This window comes from Callorhinus ursinus, unplaced genomic scaffold (genome assembly GCF_003265705.2).
Source record: "Callorhinus ursinus isolate GAN/ISIS: 27379988/994484 unplaced genomic scaffold, GSC_fseal_2.0 scaffold73, whole genome shotgun sequence".
NCBI lineage: Eukaryota > Metazoa > Chordata > Mammalia > Carnivora > Otariidae > Callorhinus > Callorhinus ursinus.
In genome coordinates, this window is record NW_027397135.1 from 903,356 (window position 1) to 918,466 (window position 15,111).

The window sequence follows — 15,111 nt, forward strand, 5'->3', positions numbered from 1 at the left end:
AAAACATAGGTATATAAAAACTTGTACACAAGTGTCTATAGCAACATCATTCATGATAGCAAAAAAAGTGGAAACAACCTAGATACCCATCAGTTGATGATCCATACAATGGAATAGTATTCAACCTTAAGAAGAAATGAAATACTAACACATGCTATAAGTTGGATAAGCTTTGCCAATACTGTGCTAAGTTAAAGAAGCCAGGCACAAAAGGTCTCAGAGAGAATGACTCCATCTATTCAAGATGTCTATAACAGTTAATCCATAGAGGCAGAAAGACTATTGGTGGATTTTTAGGGCTGAGGGAATGAGAAGACAAGGGAGTATAGCTCAAGAATGTCTTATTTTGAGGTATTGAAATGTTCTAAAATTTACTGTGGTGATGGTTGTAAAACTCTGTGAATATACTAAAACCCACTGAATTTGACACTTGAAAATGGTGAGTTTTATGGCATGTAAATTACATCACAAGTTAAAAAAAAAAAAGGAAGAAGTTCCCAACTTTCCACTAAAATATATAAGGGAATTGAAAACATTAAAATGTATGGAATCCCCAACCAGAACTAATAGCCACCTATTTATTACCCAAATCTAAGGGGAATTTTTACTAACTTCAAGGTAGGTGAAATTTGAATGAAAATGCAGTTGTTGGTCCAAAAATGCTCTAGAGCCAGAAACAGAAAGTAGAAAGTTGTCCCAGTCTAGCTGCACAAAATAGAGTGGAGGTTCTCAAACTTTTTGATTTTAGGACTTCATTACACTCTTACAAATTACTGAGAGCTGCAAAGAGCTTTCATTTATGAGGGTAACACCTATTGATATTTATCAAATTAGAAATAGATGTTGAAGAAATTTTGAAAAATACATATGGATGCATTAATTTTTTTATATAAATGCATTTTAAATAATAAAGTTAGGTGTCAGCATAAATGTTTTTATTAAAAACTATTTTTCAAATACAATAATTTAGAAGAGTGATAGTTTTACATTTTGAAAACTTTCTTTAGTAAAAATTTCATAGAAGACAGTTACTTCTATATTTATTCTATTGTGCTTATGTTCCTTTGGTGGAGATTTATGAAGAAATCGAGCGTCACACGGAAATGTGATAGGAAAGGAAAGGAGTATTTTAGTTGCCTTTTAGAAGAATTGTGGTTATTCTTTGATACACCAAAATCCGACAAGTAGCAGTTTCATAAATCTTCACTGCAATGTATCACTGAAAGCCATTTTTGTACTCATTAACGCTAAAATCCATGAATCTGTCTTGTACTTGGAAAGGATCTTTTACCAATGCATAACATTGCAGCATCATTTGGAAAATATTGATTCAGTGTGTTAGGCAGCTTTTCCAAACGTTGGCACATTTCATTGCACAGTATAAAAAAACCCCCAAGTTTGTTAATATCACTACTTATTTTACCAGAAACTTTAATTATTGGGCAGTTCTCAAACTTTTGGTGGCAGATGTAAGTTTTCTTAAATTCTAATTCTCTCTTTAGTGCTTGAATTTTCTCATTGGAAACACATACCTTTAGTGGTTTTCTTTGAAGTGACAGACTCATTTCACTCATTTCCCCCCAAAATGTCTCCTTGCCGAATACCTGAGGCCGAAAAATCATAGTTTTTGTCTCTTGCTGCAAGTGCTTTTCTTTGAAGCAATCATTATATTTTGGTATGCCGCCAACATGCTTCATGTGTACTTAAAAAAAATGTGTTCAAGGGTTGCAGTTTAATGATATTTCTGCTACTCCATCAAGGACATTTTTAAGTAAAACTAGCTTCTTTTTTTTAAAGATTTTATTTATTTATTTGATGGACAGAGAGAGCGAGAGAGCACAAGCAGGGGGAGAGGCAGGACCTCCCCCCCCCACCCCCCAGCAGGGAGCCTGATGCGGGGCTGGATCCCAAGACCCTGGGATCATGACCTGAGCTGAAGGCAGACGTTTAACCGACTGAGCCACCCAGCCCCCCTCTTTTTTCTTAATTTTAGTGTGAGTTCATGGATACTACAAGTGTAGTTTCGTGCCATTGTTATGATTTATGCCAAGACACCAGCAATTTTGTCCACCGTTGCTCTTGCATCATGAATATAAATGTCAACTCAGTGAAAAGGCAAATAATGTCTAACGTTATCACGAAATATTTAGCGTTGCAACATTACAGCATTATTATGAAGATAATTTTGACCCTGCAGCTACCCTGAAAGAGACTCAGGGACCCTAGGGATTTGCCGACCACATTTTGAGAACTGCTAAACAACAGGCGTTCCTTTTCTCATGGAGTATCGCATTTTGAGGCAGTTTGAACAAGAATCAAACTGTGAACCTTCCTCCACTCTTTTTTCCTTTTATATACAGTCAGACTGTATTATTGCTGAAAGTAACTGCATAGAAAGTAGAGGGGAGAAAGCGACTGCCCGTTTCATCCCGAGGTAGGAAGTTTGCCCACGAAGGCAGAGAGTACGGCAGACAGAAGCAGAAGCCCACGAACCCTGCACTTTCTCCCGCATGATATCAGAGGGGCAGGCAGTCGGAAGATCCAGTATCAGTCGGACTCCAGAAAGCTGGAATAGGTAGAGAGCCTTTCGTGTGAGAATTGTCATGGGAGGAAACAACCAGAGCAGCGACAAAGAAGAAAAATTACAAGACACTGCAAATGAGCCAGGAGTTCCATGTAAGCAAAGCAAGCTCCTGATTACTGTAATCTTGAGAAAGAGATTCGGTGATTCACTTACGTGGGCTTTGAAAATGGGGCCAAAGTCACCTTTTGGCTTAGCAAATAATAGTCTGGAGAGCTTTCTTTTGAGGTGCAGGTAAATAGGAAAAAAAAAAAAGAATAATATTGGATTTATATAAAGATGCTAGAGAACAAGGACATTATTACGAGCACTCAAAGAAGCAAGCTTCTAAATATGATTTATGGTAAGAATCAGAAGAAGGCTTTAGAAAATCCATTAGCATTAGTTAATTTGTTAACAAAATTAACAAAATTAGAGGATCAACATGTAAGCTTTCCATTGGCAAATTAAGTGAGTGTATGAGGAGAGCCTCACAAAACTCTTGCAAAACAGAACCAGAGTCAGAGGAGCTTAAAATGGTGAGGGACAATAGTTTATAAGGGACAGAAAATGGACAACAATCTAAGACCTCTTGAAGACTAGACGAAAAGAATTTAAAATAAAGCAATGGCTATTGCCATAATGAAGGAAAACTTGAAACTGAATGGTGGAGAAATCCCTAGGAAATGAAGATTGAGAGGATTCTTTCAGTTCTAAGAAAATCAATAAAGAGACTCACCCCAGAGATGTCTTGGACTTTTTTTTTTAATAACAAAGAGAAACAATAATTTTATAAGCATGCGGCAACAAACAAAAAGTTATTTGCAAAGGAACCAAAACTGGGTTGGTCTCAAACATTCCCAGTTAGAAGCAAATTTCAGTGGACATTTGAGTGATCTCCGTGGAGTTTTGAGTAGCAATTTAAGAAATTTACTCAGTCAAGATATCTTCAGCGTGGGGAGGCCATGGAAAAGCATTACCAGATAAAGAAGGAGTTGGACAATATACCGCACACATAATCTTCTTTTAGAAATTAGTAAAAAGCAAATGAAAGATGAATCAAAAGGGGAGTCAGTGGGCTGCTATTGAACTTGAAACCCAATTAATATAGAGTGGACTAAACATTATATATTTAATAGTTAAGAAATTGAATACAAAGACAAAATAATATTGAAAGGAAAAATTGCAGAATATAAAACACTTTTATAATAATAGTAAATTTGGTGTAAAATGCTAAAGACTTGAAGAGTGGTTGTATACAGCTCTATGAAGCCATTCTTTTAAAAAAAATCTTATAGAGAAGTGGTGCTTTTTTGGTATCATTATATTCTCAATTACGGTAGTTAAAAGCTAAAACCTAATATATATATTTTTAAATAGTAGTAACCACTCAAAGAACTAAAAGCAGGATATAAAACTTTTAAATTTCTAGTAAAGATCAGTACAAACACACACAAATGAAACAAACACCGGACAAGACAAAAAAGGAGGCAGAGTAACTGAAAACATTAAAATGGAAAATAATAATAATAATAAATATAATAAAAATAAAAATAATAAAATATAATAAAACCATAACTAACTGAAAACAAATGGTGAGGTAACTAAAATAAGACCAAATGTACTGATTATGAAAATGAACATGAATGTTTTAAATTTCTCCATAAGATACAAACTGCAAGTTTACATTAAAAAAATCCAGACATAGGGGTGCCTGGGTGGTTCAGTTCAGGGTCTGCCTTCGGCTCGGGTCATGATTCCAGAGTCCTGGGATCGAGTGGCGCATTGGGCTCCCTGCTCAGTGGGAAGTCTTTTTCTCCCTCTCCTTCTCTGTCAAATAAATAAATAAAATATTTTTAAAAAATAAAATTAAAAATTAAAAAATCCAGACTTCTTAGTAACAGAAAGCACCACTAAAATAAAATATTATAAAAATGGTAAAAGCAAAGAAAAAGCAAATGTTTATTAGTAAAATTTAAACAAACAAAACATAGAATTCAAGACAAGAAATACTAAGGGATAAAAATAAGATAGAATCAACTGCAGACTCCTTAGGTTTTCTATATAACAGCAGTAACCATGTACATAACTTCGTTATAGACAGGGAAATTGATTTTATTGGAAACAGGAACAAAGCAAAATATTTGGAAAATTTTAAATGAAAATGTGTGTAATAAATACAAAAAAACTCACACGTGACTGATAATAATAAAAGAAAATTTAAGTAAATGGGAAAAAAAGGCCATTTCTTCATGGTGACACTGAATATTATAAAGATTACATTTATTTATCTTTTTTAATTTTAGAATTTGAAAAAATGATTCTAAATTTCATCTAGAAAATAAACAGCTGAGGATATGGAGAAATTTTTGAAAAAGAAGAATAGAGTACAGAGAATTTTTGCTCTAATATGTATATTACATAATCTATAATACACATATAGTTATATATAAATACATGTTAATATAATTTCTAAAATGTATATATTATATATGGTATATAGTTGTATGTTTAATACATACATATGGCCTTATTTGTGGTCACATATATAGCATACAAAAACAGGCCTGAGTTCCATTAGAATGTTCCATTAGATTCCATTAGAAGTTGGCTTTTGATTAAAAGAAAAAGAAAGCATAATATGCAAATGGGTTATTCAATTAATTGTGCTTTAAAATGGACTATTTGGGGAACTTTTTCAGTTAATGCCATATACCCACACAAATTCCAGACAGATTCTAGACTTACACTGAAACTAAAAATCACAGAAAATAAAAAATATTGGTGAATATGCCTTCTCATGGATGATTTCTCATCATAAAAGCCATAGAATAAGGCATAAGGGAAAGAATTGATAAATATGACTGGATACGAATTTAAAAATCAATACCAAGTTCACTTAGAGCTTTTGGCTAAATGTACGACGTCCTTCACTTGGCTCCAGGATTCTCTCCTGTGCTCAAACGCTGCCTGCAGGAGGTTGGGTTTGCTGGAACAGACGTCCCCAATAGGAGAGTGGAGGCGATGTTGGTAAAGGAGAGATACCAGGGGGACAAAGCTCAGTGTTGGGGACTCTGTCCCACTAACTTCACTGGGACATAAGATTTGGGAAGAAGTGTTTTACTTTGGTTTCACCTTTTTCCCTTCTTTTTACGTCAACTAGAATTTGGGGTGGGGTGGGGGTGGGGTCGGGTGTGTCTGCTGTTTCAGTGGTCTAAAAGGCTGTCCTGCTGAAAAGGTCTGCTTTTCTGTTTAGCATTTATTTTCCCTGGCAAACTTCTTTGGTTTTTTTAAAGTAAACTTGTGTTTTGAGTCTTAGTTGTTTTCAGTATTTCCCAGCCTTATCATTCTTCTGTGTTACATTATTCCATGTGCACCAATGATACCCAACAGTTTATTTGTATTATGTTTGATTTTTTTTTAAACAAAATTTCACAGTTCTGTAATGTCAGGCACTTTTATTTTCATTGTGATTTATATATAATGTAGGGTTCTATTTGGGAGTGACTGCAAGCATTTTTCCATCTGTGTGCAACTGGGTCTGATTATTAATCCCCTCTCCTACCCTTTCCCGGGTAATTTAAATTGGTCATGGTAGATTTGTGTCATAGATTTGAACAGTTTTTAGGTTTTACTAAGTTTGGAGTTTAGATCTGGGAAAGAGGTTTTCTTTACATTTTAGTGTGAGATAGAAAGCCACCTTATTACAAATTTTTTTATTCTTCAAAATAATCTATATTAAATGAGGGTTTTCTGATCTGTAGTGTTTAGCTACCTTTTTCTATTTAAAAAATTAAAAATAAAAGTTATGTTCTTATTAGCTTAAAGCTTGATTTGATCTTTGTTTAAATGCCAAAACTGTACTTAAATGAATTATTTAGAATGCCACAAATTTGCAGTTTTCATATATGTATATAATCACATTCATGTATATTTAGGTACATATAACGCTTTCTAAATGAGTTTTGCTCTTAAATCATTTGGCTTGCTGTTTACTCCCTTTTGTAGTTTTTAATCTAAGGAATTTTAAGTCTCAATTTAAAAATTATCACATTTAAAAGCTTTCTCTTTGTGCAATCTGAGTATATGTGAGAAATCACAATTGGCATAATTTGTCTTAGTGGATATTCAGGGCTTTGGAAGTCATTATTTCTGGGCTTGGTAAGTGAATTTAAGAGACCTACTGCTCTAGAAAGTGTAGACGGCCAGAGGACCATTTTGTAACGTTTCCTGGTTACTAGTCTAATTATACTGTGTGTGCTAATATTACTCTATTCTTTTTGTTATAGATTGTCTTAACAGTAGGTCAAGTAATAAAAAAAAGATTAAATAATTTAAATCCTTAAAAAAAATCAATACCAAAAAAATCACAGGGAAATAAAATATTCTGGAAAAAATATTTGGAATTCTTACAGCTTGGAATCAAGAAGACTGCCAAATTACATGTTATTTAACTTCATTCATCTCAATTTCATCATCAGTGAAACAGGGATAATAACACTCTTGTTTGTTGAGAGGGCTAGAAATAAAGTATATACTTAGAGCAAAATAAGTGTCAGTTGTTCTTTCTTGTACTTCTCTATATCTATAGGAAGTTCAATGAGGAAAATACTTAAGACCCCAACAGAAAGACATGCAAAGGATGTGAGTAATTTATGAAAGAAGAAACTTAATTAGCTAATAAACTTGAAAAATTTAACCTTGCTAATGAGATGCAAATTAAAACATTAATAAAATGCCAGTTTCCATCTAATAAATTAGAAAACAATTTAAAAATATATATAATATGAAAGAGAAGCCTCCTCATACACTGGGAACATAAATTTTCCACCAACTAACCTTGAAAGCAATTTGGCAATGGGCCATACTCTTATACCTGTAATTTCACTCCTGAGAATATATTTAAAACTGTCAAAATTTTATTTTTGTGTGAATAATTGGACACATCTTAAATCAAGGGACTCCCAAGGTTTTGTGATAACTCAGCTTTATCGATGCAAATAAATTTTACCATATACTCCTAATGTATGTAAGTTTATTTATTTATTGGTTTTTGTACCATTCATTTTTACCACTAAAAAACATACCCCAAATAGAATTGAAAAAATTGAAATAAAAATAGAAATTTTAATACTTTCTTCCTGCACCTTACTGCATTGTCTTGCATATCTCCTAGTGTGCATGGACCCTATTTCAAAGACCACAGCCCAGAATGTTCTGCAGTTAGAAAAGAATTAAATAAATAAAGGCACATCCATCAGAGTAAATATTATTTAGCTATTAGAGATCACAATTTTGGATAATGTTGAATTTTGAGAACATGGTTACTATATAATCATAATGTCTATGAGGGCAAATATAGTGCCCAGCTGACTCATTGTTAGCTAGTAGCACATGTTAGGTCTTCAATAACTATTTATTGAACGAAAAAGTGTATTATAAAAGCAAGACACTAACTTATATATGCAATATGGATCTAAAAGCATGAACAAAGAGGACAAAAATTGTATACAGACATACTATATATGTGTGTGCACATATACACATATATGCATGCATAAATATATATATAATTTTCAAAAACTTCTACAATGCGTTACATAATTGCAAACTAAAATTCAAGGTAGATATGAATGAAAAAATAGAGCTCAAAATCTGTCAAAATGAACAATTTTCAAAGGACAAAAGAAAATCTTAAGTATCGAGAATATGAAATAAATATTTGAAGACCTGAAATTGTATGACTCAGAGGCCAGAATAAGAGGCATTTATAGAGGGGTTTCTCTTATGTCAGAGTCACTATGAATCTGGGTAGTGCTATGGCATGCTTCCTTCGGAAACGTTGGGGAAACTTGGTGACGCTTTCCATCTGGGTCCTTAGCATAGCCCCTTAAGGTGGGCGTTCTCACATATCAACGTGGGGAAGAGTTTCCTGAGGAACTTGTTAGAAAGTGTAGATTCCTGAGCCCCTCCCTCTGCAATTCTGATTGGCCGGTATGAGGAAGGGTCCCGGAACCTAATCTTTTGGCCCGCCCCCAGGTGGGACCGATCCCCAGGACCTGACACTCACAGTTGGGGCTTGTGGAGAGCAGGACCAAGCCCTTTCCCTGAATCACACAGAACCTCAGCGACACGTCCCATCCCAGAGTGGATGGCAACAGACAGATGGTGTAGACTGGAGAGGAGACTAGAAAGGCACTAGCGTCTTGCAAGTGCCACCACGGAACCCAAAGCTGTCTTAAGAAGAGGACTTAAGGAGCAGAAATCTCCAAACTGAAGCCCGTGCAAGCTATTAAGAGTGGGAAAGGGTGCTTTTTATCATGTAGGAGTAGATCAGAGAATGCAAGTGACCAGTGTGTTAGAGGAACTTGCTTCAAGAGGTAGAACTTGCTTCCAAAATCATGGCCAAGCTTGGGAGGGGCATTAATGCCGGCAGAGTCCTGTAGGTGACCGTCTTTTTCCATGTATCGTCCTTAAGCCCCATTGGGAAGTGATAGATACTATTTTAACTGAAAGAACTACTCAGAGAGGTTAAAGTGACTTTTCTAAGACTGCACTGGGGTCTATCTAGTCAAGTGTTCACAAGGATGGACTCAGTGATGTTGGGGACCCCCTCCTTCCTCACCTGCCCGCACCTGCCCAGGGGCACTTTGGTAATAATCCCATCAGGCCTGACAGGTGAGCAAGCAAACAGCCAACGCAGGTTCTACCAAAGCAGGTAAAGCAGAGAGACGGTTCATTTGATTAATTTTTCAAAAGAAATTAAGTTGATAGAAAGACTGTGCAATAAGGTAGTGAGAAAAAAAATGTGGCTTAAATTTGGGTTTTCGTAAGATTTGAGTGTATGCCTTCTGCAATCCTTTATTTTTAGTTAAAATTTTGTTAGGAAAAGGGGCCGCAAGGAAACTTTTGGAGGTGATGGATGGGTTTATTACCTTATTGTGATAGTGGGTTCATATGTGTATGCATATGGTCAAACTCACAAATTACATACACTGAATATGTGCAGTTTTAAAAATATCAATTATAGCTCAATGAAGCTGTTAAAAAATTTTTTTTAATCTGGTACCCAAACCACAAGGTCTTTCCCTCCATGCTTCCCTCCTGTCTCCCCCACAAAGCAGCCTTTTGAAAGGTGAGCCAGATCCTGTCACATCTTGCTCAAAACCCTCAGATGGTTTCCCCTCATGCTTGGAATTAAACCCCAGGTCCGCAGAGTAGCCCAGAAGACCCCACCCGATCTAGCCCTTGGCTACTTATCTGGCACCCGTTTCTCTGGTCTAACCTCCAACCACGCCCAGCCACCTGCCCTCAGCCACCTTGAACTCCTGGTCCCTGGAGGCCACTGAGCAGGCTCCCAGGCCAGGGCTGTTTCCTCACCATCCCTTTATGATGTTCCATGGCCTCCCCTTGCTGCCTATTTGTGTGACCACTCTCCTCTTACGTGAGTTACACACCCACACTCCTCCGCACGCTTGACCCTGCTTTATCTCCGCTCATAGCGCTAGCCACTCCCCAGCAGTATGGTATCTCCTCAACTGTGTGTTTGTCCGTCTCCCAGGCTCATTTCAGCTGCACGAGGGCCTGCATTTGATCTGCCTCATTCTGTGATGTGTTCCTATCACCTTGAAGAGTGAATGGCATGGCAGGCAATACTCACTCGATACATATTTGTTGAATAAATGAATAACTAGCATTTAAAAACACTCCCATGTCAAAGTTAAGTAGGGAGGAAAAAAATCTCCCATAATCCTCATGCAACAAAGCAGCAAACTGTTTTCCACTGGATTCAAAAAACGTATTCAATTTTTAAAAACTGGTTGTAATTGACTCTATTTTTGTATCGAAAAAACTTGGGAATTGGTTTCCCGGTTTATTTTAGTGCTAATTAGAATTTACTTTTCTGGTTGTTTTTCACCAATAAGATGATTTCTTACTGATTTTTTAAAGGGAGTACTCTGCAGGTTTGATTAGAGTTTTGTTTGACATAGTAAGGAAATGAGCACCCACAAGCGGCCCCCTCAAGATCGGAAAGGCAAGGGCGAGCCTTGCATTCGGAGCCCAGATCTTACAGGGCTGCCCAGCGGGGAAGTAGAGACACAGGTCCCATAGCTGGAGTTAGTGAGGAAGTAAGAGACCCCAGCAACAATCCATTTCTCATTTGTTTTGTGCAGAAAACAGAAAACTTTTCAGGCCAAAGGCATGGGCATATGGAGGAAGAATACGGAAGCTCAGTGGAGCAGAAGGAAAAAGGATTGTGTAAGGACATTACCTTCCAGCCATGTATAAGTGAGCCTTCTTGGGGCCCTGGTACATGGATGTCATTGGAGTAGACCCACTTGCCAATCCGATTTGGGATGAGTCAACCAGCACTGAGTTGAAATTGTCTATTTTCACTCTATTGAGGATTTGTCTAAGCAAATTAATGGTAGTGGGTTAAGAATAGGGGAAAATGAAGGCTTCCAAAGCCACTGAAAGGAGCCAATTGCTTGTAAAGACCATAGCCCACCTATATTATATACCTAATATCTATCTATCTATTTTGTGAGTGTGCCTTACCTATTTGTTAAAATGGGTCTATTTTCCTTTGACAACATACTACCTATTCTTGTTACTGTAGGTGCTTGAGGATATTAGGGAAGCAATTCTTTAAAAATACTCAGTGACAAACAGTAGTAACTCAGATGCTCATCTGCACCATCCGGGCAGGCCCTCATTGTCATGATCCTGCAGTTGGCTGTGTTGATACCTTGTTTTTTTGTGTGGGAGTCATCAGTTGCAGATTAGCTCTCTAAAATAAGGAATGAAGTCCAGAAAAGGCCAGTTGAAACTCCCTGGGTGGAGGAACATGTTTATTCATTAGCATCCGTAATGATGGTAAAGCGGGGCTTCAAAGAAAGGATGTTGTGTGTGCGCACGCGTGCAGGCGAGGTCCACATGCTGAGTATACGCTGGCATTTTACAGAAGGGGAACATAAGGATTCCAAGAAAATGTTATGTCTGTGAAAAAAAGTACACTAGGCTCATAGAAGATGCTGAGTACCGTTACTCTCCTTTACTGGTGTCTACTAGATGGTGGAATTTTTGATGGTAGCAAATGTTTCTTGATCCTTACATCCCACACAGTCCCCAGTCCAACACTTCGTACATGATGAACTGTCAATAAAATATTTCTTGAGCTGCATCAGTTTTGTCTTAGTAGATTCTGATTCAGACATTCCCCCAATCACACAAACTGAAGAGGACATAAATAAATATTAATAAAAACCAGCCTTCTTTTAAAGTCGCCCTTGATTTCGAAGACTGGAGATTTAAAGAAATACTTAGCTAAGTCTCTTTTTGTAGTTTGGGGTGGAAACAAAATATTTTTAATAGTGGTTAATAAGATAACTGATGAGTGTGAGAGCCCAAATCCCCAAGAATGAGAACATTTAGCTAATCTTTCCAATCACATTCTCCCTCCCTCCCCACCCCCCTCTCCTTGGAATTATGTTATCTCTGCTCCTTTTAAAAGCTCAGAAGCCTTTTGAATTGGAGCGGCATTCAAAGGACAGTCAAGGGTCACCCTTGGAATATTAAAGGCGAGTGGATTATAGGAGAGGGGAGGGAAAGGGAGCAGCTGGGCTAGGCGGAGCCCTGCGCAGACCCAGGGCAGAAAATGGGAGGAAAACTCCAGAGGAACTGGTGTTGGCTGAGAGAGCTGCCCCGATTGCTCCAAAGGACCCAAGGTAGCAGCAAACATCACAGCCCACATTATTAGTGTTCGGGTGCTGGCGGCTGCAGTCTGGGAGTAAAGAAAAGCAAAACACATATTAGCGAAATCAATTAGGCAATGGCCTTTTGAACAGAAATAGAAGGGTTCCTTTAGAGACCGTGGCTACAGGAAACTTGAACCTTGAAAAATTAAAAGCCAGGGACTGTTTTAATTCAAGGATCCAATTCTATAGGATTTACAGCTGGCTGACCGATACTTCTTTCTTAAAATAACAAGCGCTTAGGATTTTTAAATTCCTTCTCAGAAGATGTCAAAATAATTTAGTTTTCAAAAATCTGTGTTTTGACCTTTCTTCCATCATTTATAGGTATTGATTCTTGTTTTTGTTTTTAAATAAAATCAATGAATATTTAGTGGGGGCTTATTACGTGCCAAACACTGCCCTAAAATTTGGAGTGGGAGGATGCAGGGAGCAGGCCCCTACTCCTTAGCTGTGGTTCCCCACCGATTTTGGTGGGGAGGATGGGGCGACGGATCATGAATCCCTTTGAAAATATGATGAAGGCTAGGAGCTTCTCCATAATAAAATGCACACGCACTCATCCTTTGTCAGGACAGTTGCTAGACAGAGAATAGCATATACATCTCTTATTATAACTATGCAATGGGGTCTACTGTAAGCACTGTTTGTGGATTATTTATTTAGACGCAAACCTATCTCACAAGGCATGTATTTTTGCTCCCATTTCCTCTCAGGGAAACTGAGGTGCAGAGAGATGTGCTAAGATCCTTGCCCCAGGTTCCTTGGTGAGTAGGAAGTGACCTCAGGCCCCAGCACAGGCTCTTTGCCCCACTGGGCAGTGCTGGCCTGGAGACTTGCAAGGTTCCGGTGAGGCTGATCACCACTGCCCACTGTAGGCCAAAGGGAGGGCATCTGTGCAGGGTAGACCAGAAGTCACCAGACATTTTATCATCACCTGCCAGAAAATCATCCCGGTATGTTTACAATCATTAGAAAAATGTGCTGGCTCATTCTCTGGCTGTGCACTGCCTATCCACAAGCCACTGCCAGAGAAAAGCTGTACCCGGGCTGAGTGTGGAGGCTCTGGGACATTAAGCAGGACTTTGGACCCAACTCCGAAGGTACTGTGCCGCGGTCAGGTTTCAGAGCTGGATTTTTAGGAATGTTAGTCTGTCAGCAGGGGGCAGAATGGATTTTTCTATTTATTTATGGAAATTTGAAACTATAGGGAACTGGAATATTTTTTGAATCAAAAGTTTTTCGCCCCAACTGTATGTCCTTTGCCATTCAGGATGGAAAAATAGAATGAGATGGATCCCCATATTTAATGTAGTACTCATTTAAATTGAGTATTTGCCTCTGAGAAAAATGATAGAATTAGAGCACTTGTAACAAAATCCTATTTCCAATATGCTGTGAGGGTTTGATGAGACTAGCCCTGAGTGACATGAGAGCCAGTTGTGTAGGAGAAGTGTTAGGCTCCCCTTGGTGAACCGGGGATTCTTGCGGGATTCTTGCGGGATTCTTGCAGGGTGAACAAAGGGCATGACAGAGCTAGGAGGCCCAGGCTTTGGGCGGGAGGAGTCTGGGCTCATCTGGGGCCACCCCAAGATCCAGCACTGATGCCTTGCTTGGGAGAGCTTACCCTCCTCCCCCAGTCCCACCGCTCCCCCGCCCCCCGCCATTGGTAGCTTTTCTCCTGTTCAACCTCAGTCCTGCGGGGGGGTGGGGTGAAAAAACATTTGTTTTTCCTTTTCAGTGTCCATATTAAATTCTTCCATTTTGTCCTGTGGTAAAACAAAGTAACACAAGCACACGAAACCAAACTCACATTTCTGGAAGCAGGATACAGGTCAGTGTATAGGTGTGTGCAATGCCAGATGGGTCAGATAGCCAGGTGAGGCCTTAGTTTCCACATTGTGCAATGTCAGACATGACTACATGTATTTTGAAATATTAAAAATATCAACCAAAGACAATCCTTGCCTTCCCCTTCCCTTCCTTCCTGTCTGCCTTCCTCGCAATTATTAATCAGTCATCAATCAATCAATCAATCCAAACACATTTATTAAGAGCCTGTTTTATATCAGACCCAATACCCAGAACTCTGAGACCTGTTACCTACAAAAAACTCAAGCATCTCAGCTTGAGGCAAAGGCTTGAGTATTTTGGAAAAGGAAGCGATTAACCAATGGGAAAACTGTCATGATTTTATTGCATCTGTAATGCATCACAAATAGGTAGGATGGGCAGAACTATGAGACCGTTTCTCCAAGTATATTGAAAACTCCACCTAAAATGGATGAGAGGAGCCAATATGGTGGTTAAAGGCTTGGAGTGGACACTTTTGTCCTTCCTTGTCTCCCTTGGAGGTCCTGGAGGCTCCCCACTAAAAACCTTAGGGCTTCTCAGTTCAGTGCTCAGTTTGAAAACTCCGAAACTAGAGGCAAGGTTCTTTCATTTTGTGAACTTACCATGTCATCCACTTCTGCAAAAAGTTGCAAATATTGAGATTATACGTAGTAAATACCTCCAGAAAGAAAGCATTTTTAGGACAGAGATTGGTTGTTCTCTCTTTGTACATTCAAACCATTAAATGCAAGTTCACTTTAATCTGAGTTGTTTTCTGATTCAATCCTGAGACCTATTTGAAGCCATCAGATTATGAAGAATGTATGGATAGAGGGTATGCGTATACGATGTCAATACCACTGTATAACCCCATTACCAAAAGACCAGATCTCGATGAGCCTGAATTGAACTTTTATTGATGCTTTTTCACAAAGGCAGCAGAAATTGAATTGATGGTGCTCT

The 15,111-nt window shown here is 38.1% G+C and overlaps 1 protein-coding gene across 1 annotated transcript in view; it reads left to right on the forward strand.

The window, feature by feature from the left end:
• Positions 1-15,111, forward strand: part of POU6F2 (POU class 6 homeobox 2) — a 485,531-nt gene that overhangs the window by 96,221 nt on the left and 374,199 nt on the right. The window lies entirely within an intron of this gene.